Raw genomic sequence first — 13,396 nt, 5'->3', positions numbered from 1 at the left:
CGGATGTCTTACGGGTGTCCAACGACATGAGGGTAAGTAATTCATGACAAAATTTTCATTTTGGGTGAACTAACCCTTTAAAATTGGGAACATTATAACTAAAAGAAGTTATGTAACTGTTTACCTCAAATCTTTTGAGCTAGTATTCGGGTTTACAGTGTGTGAAATAAATGCAGCCTTAGTGGGAATAAGAATGTTTAAAAAAGATTGACCCCAAACTTGTGAAAAGTGAATTATAAAAACAAGTGGCATCTGCAAACAAATTCACTTCTGAGCTGTTTTTCACCTCAAAAATTATTTTTAGTCATTAACGGCACAATATGTAAGATATTTGGATTAAAATATCCAAAAATCTAGACTGGGTAAACCCAGCCCGATCTGCCGGCGATTTGATTTCGCCCTGCAGCTCAGTCTGGAAACCTGTACATTTCTACTGCTTCTGTTACACTTTTGCGGGAACCAATCACAGACTGGCTTATCCACCTAGCGCGCTATTGGCGGGTTTAACACGATGATGGATAGAGAAGCGATGGGTCATTGCCTGTTGATCACGCCTCTTGTGGTCTGATTGGTTGAAGGACTATCCAGTTGTGTACAGAGTCAGTTAATTTATGCCCGTTGATCACGCCTCTTGTGCAGTAGAAAATACAGAGCAGACTCCCCAGACCAATGTTCAATCTTAAATTGAGCTTGGTCTGGTGATAGCCAGACAACCAAAAACCAGAACATTGTAATATATTTTGTTGACTTGTGTACTTACATTATCCCAAATGTTTCCAATGTTTAAATCCAGAGAAATAAGCCATTTTAACCAGGACATGGATCGTGTCTATCTTTGACATCATAGCCGCGTTTGCCTAGATTTGCGTGATTCCATGAAACACCAAAGACGCTTTAATATATTGTGTGTTTTATTAGACAGGTGAGCAACTGTTTGGATACATTCATTAACAGAAAATGAATCATTGTTATACAGCTCAGCACAGTTAGTCTTATTGTTTAAATCTCTTTTTCTTGATTTACCGCGAGTACCATGTTTTACCATGCCTAATATCCATCTAGCTCACTGCAGTGTGAACAAGTGTCTCATAGTAGCCGCCGAGCGAACGCACAGAGTAGCATTATAACACAACTTTCAACACACTCAAATGTATCTAATATGATAAAACACGGAAGCGCTCGTCTGCGGCATAATAAAAGCTTCACGAAATCCAGGCGTCATCAAACTACGCCTTTGTTTTGAATAAGTGACCTCTAGCAGCAAAAATGTACATATTGTGGTTTTAATTCAGCTGTGACTGCCGTATTAATGAACTCTCTCAAGTTCACACATGTGAAAAAAATCATACATTGTTAGTATGTCTTCAATGTCCAAATGCTTGAAGATGGTCAGTGCAGAAGACTAAACAAATTAGCTTCTGTATTTATAGTTTTTGGTTATTTTGTCAGTCCAGAAATGTGTGCTTTTCTCTGCATACTGTGAATGAATTCAGTGATTTACAAAGCATACCTGTCCCTTTCTGTGTGTGTGTGTGTGTGTGTGTGTGAGTGTGTGTGTGTACAACGTCAGAAATTTTCCTCACGCATTTGCTAATGGGGCTTGCAGAATGAACAGCTTACACTGCAGAGACCAAACTACTCTGTATGGCCAGCAAGGTGTATATAGTGTCTGTGTCATTCTCTGCACACTGTGAAAGGACTTCTCAGTTTGGCCAGGTCTACCTGTGTGTGTTTTCCATGCACACTGTGAAATGAGGCCAGAGTTTGCACTGACTGATTTCTGTACACACAAGATGTGCGCTGACAGAAATGCCCCCTAATAATCACCTTTAAACTATCAACACACCTTCGCTAGGCCTTGTCTAGCACTCCAAACAATTATAGCCAACTGTTTATCTGCATCATAGAACACATTGTGAAATATATGTCTTTCTTTTGCGTCATGGCCATCTGAAAGCCCCTCATTTGGGTCTTATGAGATGTTATACAGTGATATCACAACCGAGAGAGATGATTGTTTGGATTAATGGTTTCGTTTGGTTTCCTCTCATGGGTTTGTGGTCGTAATTATTCGCCTCAGTTCTCCGTGTGGGATTTTCATACAGTTGCTGTTTCCAAAATCCACATCCACACTCATATAGGCTACGCTACATAGAAAATAAAATGCAACTTTAAAAAGTTCTGTCGTCAAAGTTTTAAATCAGTCACTTATGATGTGTTGTTTGAGTTGAGAAGCACCCTTAAAAGGTAGCAAGGCAGCTCACTGAGTATTGGAACAGAGCTCATGTTCTTACTTGCTCCTATAACCATCAACAGTTCATCCGTGTGTCGTAATTTTTTACAAGAAAGGGGTTTTTGAGTTTGAGTTCTGTGACATTTCAAATGATGATGTCATTGCTCGAGGTTCCAGGGCTCCGATTTCCATCCCAGGGAGAGAATGAACGAGGTTGCCATGGAGATCAAGTAATCATAAGTCATCGCCGCTCTCGCATTGTGTGCTTGTAAACACAGTTGTATTTGATTAGCGAGGTTTGCCTAGCTCTTTTTTTTGTCTGTCACTCTGCTTTTCAGCCTCGTTTTGCCTTTTTTCTCAGGCGCACACAAACACAACACAATCGCGAGCGCATGAAACAATATGAAAACTTCAGGCCGTGACAGCCACATAAGACTTGTTTGATATGTATAACATTACAAGCCGTGATCATGCGGTTAGACATTCCTAAACGGTTGTGTTTATGTGTGTGTGAAGGAGGAAGAATTGAGGTTTCAAGGGAAAACGATGACTAGAATCGAGGCTTTCTGAACTCTCTCTCTCTCTCTCTCTCTCTCTCTCTCTCTCTCTCTCTCTCTCTCTCTCTCTCTCTCTCTCTCTCTCTCTCTCTCTCTGTGTGTGTGTGTGTGTGTGTAAACTGCCATCCTTTGTAATTAGTATTATTAGGGCACAGAGTGTTTGAAGCTGAAGCCTGTGCCCTGGCCTTCATCACTGGGACGCTACAGCAGATCTGTTACACCATCACCACCACAGTGAAACCGCGGGAAACTTTGTCGCCTGAAGAAACACATTGAGCAAGAAAAAGACTAATTCTGTCATGATTTACTCACCCTCATGTCGTTCCAAACTTTCTTTCTTCAGTGGAAAACAAAAGGAGAAGTGAATTAATCGTGAGCTGATTCGTTTTAGTGAATCGGTCAAAAAGACTAAATTGAATGAATCATTCAGTGAATGAATTCACTTAGACCATTTTCAGACTTCCAGCAAAAAGTCTTTTTTTTTTTGCACATCCAGATGTTTTTTTGAAGATGTCTGGACAGCAGAACAAAAAACACGTAAAATATGATTTTTTGAAATCTGATTCAAACCTCATACGAAGTGTGCAGTGGCGTTCTGAAATGAGGAGGCAAAGTCCTGCACTTAATGTAATTTTTTTAAATAAATCAATTAATGTCCTAATTACACTTAAAGGTATACTTCACCGCTGGAAAGATGCATGTGTATTTAAATTTGGGTCATTTATGTAGTAGAAATGTGAAATTATTTTTGAAGTTGTTGCCTTCTAGACTGAGAAAAGCCAGGAAATGTATTTTTGGCTCATATGGATGAAAGACAACAACTCCCAGAATGCACTTGCTTCGCTGCCCTACGAGGCCACTCCCAAAGCCACGGCTACTGGTTACATCTCTTGCCCACTGCACCGTCGTTTAAATTTTTATAGTAATAAAATCATTTCGTTCAGTTAGAGAACAGACACTACAATTAAAAACTGAATGTGTCTGCTCAATACAGTGTGAGCCGAACGAGAGTCACAGGACAAACGCAGCAGGAGTCAGATTTCATTAATCACGAGAGTGAGGAGCTGACAGACAAGATGATCGAGGAAGATTTGGTTTCAATGCGAAATGCGCCTATTTAAGTGAGTTTGTCATTGTCCCATTTTGTTGTTGTGTTTTCATGAACCCACAATTCAAGCAACCCGCCCCGAATTGGCGCTAATTTTAAACCGAAACTAAAATGAGCCTGGCCGCCCGGAATTCATTCATGGCCGCACAGTGCGTGTCCAGTCTGGCGCGTTTTCAGTTCATGTCTATTGAAGCTTAACTTTCAAAGAAATTCATTAAAAACACTTGCGTTGCCCCGCAGCGCTCCGTTATTAACCCTCAGAGCCCGACGGCATCGCCCACGACGTCACACGGCACCTCCGATAAATATCTATATTATTTCATGAAACTTTTATCGATTTTCTTACCGTTTTTCCAGCAGAAAGCTAACGAGCTAGCCATCACGGGGGTGTCTTTGGTGTCTTTGTAGCCTTTACAGAAGGTTTTCTATCCAGCCTGGAACATGTGCATCTTTTTGGAGTTGTTCAGCAATAAATCAAAACGCTTACATCCAAGATATATCCACTTGATGTCCATAATTTATAAATTTTCCATCATTTTTGCCGCTAGCGCGATGCTAGCAGCCATTTTGGATGAGGGTTTGACCAATGACAGGCTGATCCGTCATCCACGTTGGTGTGCGTCATTACGCATGAACCACAGCTCTGTTATTGTGGAGAGAGAGAGACGCACGGCTAGTGTTGAGGAGAGAGAGAGAGAGAGAGAGAGAGAGAGAGAGAGAGAGAGAGAGAGAGAGACGCTGCAGTTTTGTGGAGAAAGTTTGAGGAAAAATTTTGAGGAAAAAGTTTGAGGAGAAGTTCCTGATAGGAACTGTTTTGAGGCTTGGCACCAGTAAATATCCAAAATCCAAAAAGGCCAAAAACGCCTGGACTTTTTTTGGAAAAATGTAAATAGTTTTGGTTCTGTATAAGTTATCATGTTTATTCCTGAGTTCCAGGACTCCAAAGACTTGAACAAACTGTTTTCCAGAGGAAATATGCTTAGCTTTTATTTATTTATGTGTGTTTTCAATAAATATTTGAGTGATTCAATTTCCGTTTTATGTTTTAATTTGTCTTTATGGTCCCATAACTTATTTTACATTCAGGTGACATCAATGCAACACAAATATACTGACAGTGCAACTTGTCTTGAAAAAAAAGATGTGTGTCAATTGTCTGTGCACAACAGGGTTGATGTTTTACAAGCTTTTTTAGTAAATAAAACCAGGCGGAAAATTAATTGTAAAAATACCCTTAGGTCTTAAAGGGTTAATGCCCGAGCGGCTGTGTGCATTTACATTCTGTGCGTGAGATCCCTCCCCTATGGGCGGGTTGATAACATGCCGAACAGCTCCTTCTACTGGCTGTAGTCTCTAGCCTCTGGCCAAAAAATCCTCAGATGATGCAAAATGACCATATTTGCGTCATCCGAGGATTTTTTACAGACATAAAATACATAAATCTCTGGTCTAAGGGGGACATTCGGCGGGCCGGGGGGGTTGGGGACACGATCATTCGAATATACTACCGGGTTTCTACTGATACAAAGCTTACTGCTAATCGCTGAAGTAACCCTTTAATATTGTCACATTTCCTTGTCAAATAAACATTACGACCCAGTTTCACAGACGGGGCTTAGATTAAGGTTTAGGCCATTGTTCAATTAAGACATTTAAGTAACATTTATAAACGTGCCTTAGAAAAACACATTTCTGGAGGGCATTTACGAGCAATTTATACACTTTCTAATGTCACATTTTGTAATATTTGCATTGTTTTATTTTTGTACAATGGATTATTTCTCATCATTTTGAGGAAGCACTGCCTCCCTTGCCTCCTCGGAGGAAACACCCCTGATATGGAGGTGGTTTGAAATGCGATTCCAATCAGATTTTTACAGACGCGTCTCAGTCTGGACGCTCTAGCTGCTCAAATCCATCTTTTGCGTCACTCTTAACGCGACACACAATGATAACATCAAAACCAAAAATGCCGAAAGTATTCATACTTATTTCAAATGGTATGTTTCCGAGTTCTGCCCCGTAACTCGACAGGGTGCTTATTTGGAGAGTGAGAGTTTTGAAAGCCTTGTCAGAAACATGGACGCGCCTACATTGCTACCAAAAAAACCCATGCAGATAGGCTGGCTATGTCTGGACACACAAACCTTATTTGATCACTTGCAATTAATAGTGCAGACAGTCTTCCTGGAAAGATCTGATTTGAGAAAATTTTTTTTTTGCCTGCATAGCTTACTGCATAGACCTTAGACAGGGAAATTTCATATTTATAGGTATAGTTCACTCAAAAATTTTAATTCTGTCATAAACGACTCACTTTCATGTCGTTCCACACCTATAAAACTTTCGTCAAAGTCCCTTAAAGAGAAGTAATTTAACTCGGCGGCCATCTTTGAAAAGCCTCTCAGGCATGCAAGTGCAGCTCCTGTCTCTTTGAATGGGGCAACATCAAATTCTCCAAAACTGTTCGCCAAGCTTATTTAAATTTCCTATTTGAAATCATCAATGAAATCTGACAACAAGTCTCATAAATTTTGTTTCTAAAAACTCGAATCATGACTAAAAAGAGAATTTTTCAGCCTGGACAAAGCTAATGCGCATGTGCAGTCCTAAGCGAGCGTCTCAGAACCAAGCGGCAACCTCCCCCAGTTTCTCTTGAAGCCAATACGGAAGTGACTTAAGCTGCAATTCATCGACTGGCCACTAGAAACAGGCTCCAGGAGGGAGCAGAATCTCATTGAGTCCCATGTTAAAATGCCCAACTTTACAGCAGATTAAAACATGTTTACAGTCTGGTACAAATTGTGGTTTTGGTCTATACGGCTAATTTTGCCCTTCATGACAACTGGGAGGCGGTGGAATTTTTTTTATAACTCATTCGTTTACATTATAAAGCCTTAAAGTTCTGCATAATTAACGGCGTGGCCATTTTGAGTGACAGGTGGATAGCCCTTTATCTGCTCTCTGTTAGTTATCACGTCACCTCAGCTCCGCCCACGCCCCGCCTCTTAGCCAATTTTCAGTTATCCGGGAGTGACGCGCTGCCAAGATGGCAACGGCCAGCTCGACCCTACTTTACGCTAGCCTGACGTTGTCATACTCAATTCTAGTCAGAATATGAGTCTGATGCTGCTCCATTGGGCTGTGATTATGGGGCGTGTTTCAACCGAACCAGGAAAGACCTCAATTGGATAGACCTACAACCAATCAGAGCAACGGAGCGACGCATAACGTTAGTTGTCAAATGTCAACAGAACTCAACTGCACTGTGTTGCCATGTCCGCGGGTTGAAGCGACCCCAATTATGTGACATACAGACCCAGGAATATGATTTTTAGCATTTTAGCGATTTTTACCAACATAACACATATTTTACCCCCCAAATGCCTTTTTTCCCGGAGACCCCCCCCCCCCCCCCCCCGGAAAGCTATTGGGCTTGTTTTTGGCTAGTTTTGAGGAACGTTAGCAATAGGGTGGGTTTTGTTGTAAAAACTTGGCAACCCTGTCTGCACGCACGCTGGAATAAGTAGCATTAGAAGAAAAAGAGGAGTGTAAACGATCTTTGCCGGTGTTGTAAAAAAAGAATTTAAGGATACACAGAGTACTTACCAACACGATCATCATTTCTGAGAGAAATAGTAAAGGTGAATGCATATATGAACAAGTTCTCCGTTTAGGATTAGAACAAATTCAACCCAAGCGCCTTTGATGACGTGGATGATTACGTTACTGTTGATCATCTGTCCATCATCATCTAAAGCCCGCCCTGACAATTTCATTGGTCCGAACAGTTTCTGTTCGGGCATAATTACTTCTCTATGGATCAAGTCCAGACCGAACTGCCCGAGTAAAAATGTTGTGGGCGGGGCTAAGTTCGGCTGGCATCCAGGCTAACTTTACGCTTCAAAACGGCTCTTCAGACTCCTATCCTAGTCTATTCACCCAAAACTGCCGGTTCAAAACTTTCATAAAGAGATTGTAAAATAAATCCATATGAATCAAGTGGTTCAATCCAAGTCTTCTGAAGAGAGACGTGATCGCTTTATATGATGAACAGATATCATTTTGACATTTATTCACACTGCAAACATACTCAAATATGGTAAACGGAAGCTCAACCATACTTGCTTTGGGTTATTATTACTGACTAAAGTATGGCACATCTCAGGGTAAAGTTAAAGTGAAAAAGACACAGCGATCCATTTTTGTATAGCTCTAATTCATTTACAGGAAATGGGTACAGTGACTGAACCTTTAGCACAGGGTGGACCACTGAGAAATGACATTTTAGATTTAGTGAAAACTGGAATAGCATTTCAGTGTGGGGAAATTACACAAAACGGAGAGGAGAACTCGCAATTATTTTCATTGACTAACGTGCAACAAAACGCTGAAGCCAAGAGCTCTTCAAGCGTCCTCTGCAGAGACCGAACCTCCACCCAATCAAAGCTCTCCGAAACATTTTGAATCTGGCACATCCACTCTGTGATTGGTGTGTGTTGTGTCAGACTCTCATGAGGGCAAATGGCAATGTATGAATGTGTCTGTCCAAGCGATTGTGTGTGTGTGTGTGTGTGTGTGTGTAATAAAAGTAAGGTCTGAGATCTGTGTCCTGCATCCCTGCTGAGAGCTAAACTGAAGTGGGATGTGGCAGCTGGCCAGTACACACACACTCACACACACAGGGTCAGAAAGGTTCGGTTTTGTTTTTATTGTTAACCATGATATTCACCTGCAGGAAAACCAAATAAATGTAAATAAACACTGTGAATTATCTTGATATCTTGAGTCACCATAACGCACATTACATGCATTTGTTTAAAATGATATATATGAAACATGATTTGTTATTATTATTTATAGTTGTGCACGAGGTTGCTATAGGTGTTCTGGGTTATTGTTAGGCTTTTGAAAGAAAAAAAAAAAGCCTCTAAATCAAAGTTAGCAACACTGCTTGGGCCCTTCTTTTAATTGTTTTCCTCATTTATGGTCGGTACGAGTAATTTATGCTCCAGAGTTTACAATATACCTACTGAGGATTCTCACAGTCCTCATTGTGGCATATTTTTGATGCCGTGTTTGTGTGTCCTATCATGACATGAAAGTTAAATTGAGAGAAACAAAGACAGAGAGAGAGTTTCATGCTTCAGAGAGCTGTTTGTTTGCCGTTCCAGAGATCTGCACATAAAAGTGAGCACAACAAATGAGCATGTGTGTGGGGTGTTTGAGCGATCATGTCGTGTGTGTGAAAGGCTCTCAACACCAGAGAAAGTGGACCCTCGCTTCTGACAAGATACTTTGAACAGTTTCCTGCCCAGTTCTGAGTAACAGTATAAAACTGAACTGACAATGCATGATTTCACAGGCTATGTTTGGAATGGAATACTCTCTTAAAGGGACAGTACACCCAAAAATGAAAATTCTGTAATTTATTCCTGTGATGCAAAGCTGAATTTTCAGCATTACTCCGGTCTTCAGTGTCACATGATCCTTCATAAATCATTCTAATATGATGATTTGATAATCATGAAACATTTTTTGTTATAATCGTATCACTATTGAAAAAAAAAATCGGATTGATAAGCATTGCCTTAGAAACTTACCTAACTAGTTTGAGCATTTACTGTCAGTGTGCTGAGAGTAATTTTATAATCATAATTTTTTTCTCTGGTAGTACTAGAAGGATAACCGTGACCTTTGACCTTAGTCATGTGACTGGAAGAGGGTTGCCAGGTCATTAGCCTGTAGTGAGACTCTGCTCCGCTCAGTGTGTGCACCTGTATGTTCATATGGTTAAAGTGCACCGAAACAACAAAACTAATATACACTCTCGAAGACGAATAAAGCCCAATAAAGTTAGCATGTAACAATATAGCAAGAGAAAGATTTCTTAGGCCATGTTTACACCTGGTATTAAGATGCGTTTTGAGGGGAGGGTCTATGGGCGAGTAAATTTATGGGCTTTTTCAGATCTTTCAATCTACTGGACGAAATAATCTCACGCAAATTACATATGATCACGACCGGAGACGACGGATAAACATACGTAGAGCATCAGCTTTCGTTTCTGCTCTGATAGCCGCAAGACCAGCCGAACGCTGTGAGTGTTAGAAATTAGGAATGGTGGGAGCACATTGTGCTTGGTATGTTTTTCATCTTCAAACCAAACTTGGGTCTCCAGTCGACAAAGTTGAAATCCTGTCTGGCTAGCGTTCTTCCCATAATGTTCATGTGTTAGGTCAGTAGATGGAGAGTAGACGTCCTTTGTGGCTGTTTGAACACATTCGACCACATGAGAGTTTACACTACGAAATCAATCCGGTCAAATGTGTTTTTCGGCTACCTCTGGAAGTCTTCAAATGTGGACAAGCTCAAAAGACGCTGTAGACCCTGTTTACACCTGTATTTAGCTTCGTCCGCTTGAGATCCGATTGACCAAAACTCATCTTAATACCAGGTGTAAACAGAGCCTTAGAGAAAGAGAAAAATGAATCAGTTGTCTTGGTCAACAATTCATGGAAGTCGCACAGTTTGAAATCCGTTTTGTGTGTGTGAGTTTGTGATTTTCCAAGTATTTCCTTTGCTGCATTCAAGGACAGACCATCTAGAATGAATACACATTCATCAGCAGGATGATCTAATTCAGCATTTCAGAAGAATGCAAACACCGGAAACTTTTAATATTATAACCATCATGTTTCAGTTAAATAAATCATTTAATCTCTCAAGAATATTTCTCACCTTAGTAGGTAATATCTTTATCAAAGTGTGTTATTTCTGTCCCACTAGAAACCCCAAACAGAACTGCAAAAGTACTCTGACCATTTGTCGAACAAACAGGTAGTCCTGGTTTCTATAAACTGTTGTGACTGACCCAGTACGGCTACTCAAACAAGCAAATGATTCAGCTGGATGTTTCAACAAGATTATCAAACAAAGGCACAATTTTCTTTTTAGGAATATGCTGTAAAATCCAGTTTGTGTGCAGAACAACTGTTTTGACTTATTTGAAGTGTGTGTGTAATCGAAAAAAGCTTTTTGTTTTCTCATGCAAACTGAATTATGGGGCTGGGGCTATTTACGGAATTTACAGAAAACACAAAAACACAACCTATTCACAAAGTGGTGACCAAACACACAAGATTTCAGCTCCAAAAAAACATGTTTGTCACAGCTGTTGAGTCTCCTCATTTTGTCATATGGCGACATACAGACGGACATATAGATAGATAGATAGATAGATAGATAGATAGACAGACAGACAGACAGACAGACAGACAGACAGACAGATAGATAGATAGATAGATAGATAGATAGATAGATAGACAGACAGACAGACAGACAGACAGACAGACAGACAGACAGACAGACAGACAGATAGATAGATAGATAGATAGATAGATAGATAGATAGATAGATAGATAGACAGACAGACAGACAGACAGACAGACAGACAGACAGACAGACAGACAGACAGACAGACAGACAGACAGATAATGGATGGATGGATGGATGGATGGATGGAGGCTGGACAGACGGACAGATAGAGACAGACAGACAGACAGACAGATAGATAGATAGATAGATAGATAGACAGACAGACAGACAGACAGACAGACAGACAGACAGACAGACAGACAGACAGACAGATAATGGATGGATGGATGGATGGATGGACAGACGGACAGATAGAGACAGACAGAAAGACAGACAGACAGACAGATAGATAGATAGATAGATAGATAGTTAGATAGATAGATAGACAGACAGACAGACAGACAGACAGATAGATAGATAGATAGATAGATAGATAGATAGATAGATAGATAGATAGATAGAAAGATAGATAGATAGATAGATAGATAGATAGATAGATAGATAGATAGATAGATAGATAGATAGATAGATAGATAGATAGATAGATAGATAGATAGATAGATAGATAGATAGATAGATAGATAGATAGATAGATAGATAGATAGATAGATAGATAGATGGACGGATAGAGACAGACAGACAGACAGACAGACAGATAGATAGATAGATAGATAGATAGATAGATAGATAGATAGATAGATAGATAGATAGATAGATAGATAGATAGATAGATAGATAGATAGATAGATAGATAGATAGATAGATAGATAGATAGATAGATAGATAGATAGATGGACGGATAGAGACAGACAGACAGACAGATAGATAGATAGATAGATAGATAGATAGATAGATAGATAGATAGATAGATAGATAGATAGATAGATAGATAGATAGATAGATAGATAGATAGATAGATAGATAGATAGATAGATAGATGATGGACGGACGGACGGACGGACGGACGGACAGACAGACAGACAGACAGACAGACAGACAGAGAGATGGATGGATGGATGGATGGATGGATGGATGGATAGATAGATAGATAGATAGATAGATAGATAGATAGATAGATAGATAGATAGATAGATAGATAGATAGATAGATAGATAGATAGATAGATAGACGGATAGAGACAGACAGACAGACAGACAGACAGACAGACAGACAGACAGATGTTCTGTCTCTCTCTCTTCTCCAGATGTTCTTGTTGAACCTGCTGCAGTGCCGGCTCTGTTTTCAGAGTGTGAAATGTTTTCTGACACATCAGGGATGGAGGAATTCATCCCTCACAGGCGCGTGCAGGCCGGATCCCTTCTCACACACACACCCTTACCGAATATATCCCATAAACGCAAGGGTTTTCATACAAAGCTAATGAAATTTGGTGTAGTCTAACTGCACCACTAAACTCAACCCTCACACAAACCTGCCCACATGAGTGGATTTAAAGCAAAACATGAGTCAAATACTGAGGTCCAGCTCACAAACCAGCGGTCGCCGGATTACACCGTCAGGACCTATGGTCAGGACATGTAAGGCCTCGCAAATAAAACAAAACAAACGCACACAGACCAAAACAGCTCGTTTCAGATTCTATTGATCGTCCGCTCACAAATGTTATGTGACTGCAAGTGTTGTGCCGAGTAAATCATAGCGTTCCTGTTACTGGGTAATCAGGAAAAGCTGGTGGAAGCGTCCCATCGAGCGCAGCTGCACGGCCCGCGGTGCAGGGTCTCGGCTCGAGCTGGTCCCGTGTACCGCTTCTCTGGGAACGGATGGGATAATAGCACCAAAACATCTTCAAACAAAACATGGCCTTCGCCGCATGATGTCTTTTTACCAGGTCACAGATTCAGCAGAGTCTCATGGGAACGACACCTGTTGTGAAACAGAGCTGACTGTTAATATCTGCCTGATGACTTCAGCATACTGATAAAATATATATCTCACCATTTTCAATATTTATGAATTTAGGAATAAGATAATAAGTGAAATGTATTTCATAATTAAGCAATTTTCCATAGTGTTTTTACAACATATTTTTTTATAACAATAAATTATTTTTACTCACACATATTTTTACTACATTTTTTTTTGATTTATCACATTTTCCAA

Source organism: Gobio gobio, assembly GCF_949357685.1.
Source record: "Gobio gobio genome assembly, chromosome: 3".
NCBI classification, from domain to species: domain Eukaryota; kingdom Metazoa; phylum Chordata; class Actinopteri; order Cypriniformes; family Gobionidae; genus Gobio; species Gobio gobio.
This window is presented reverse-complemented; position numbering follows the sequence as displayed.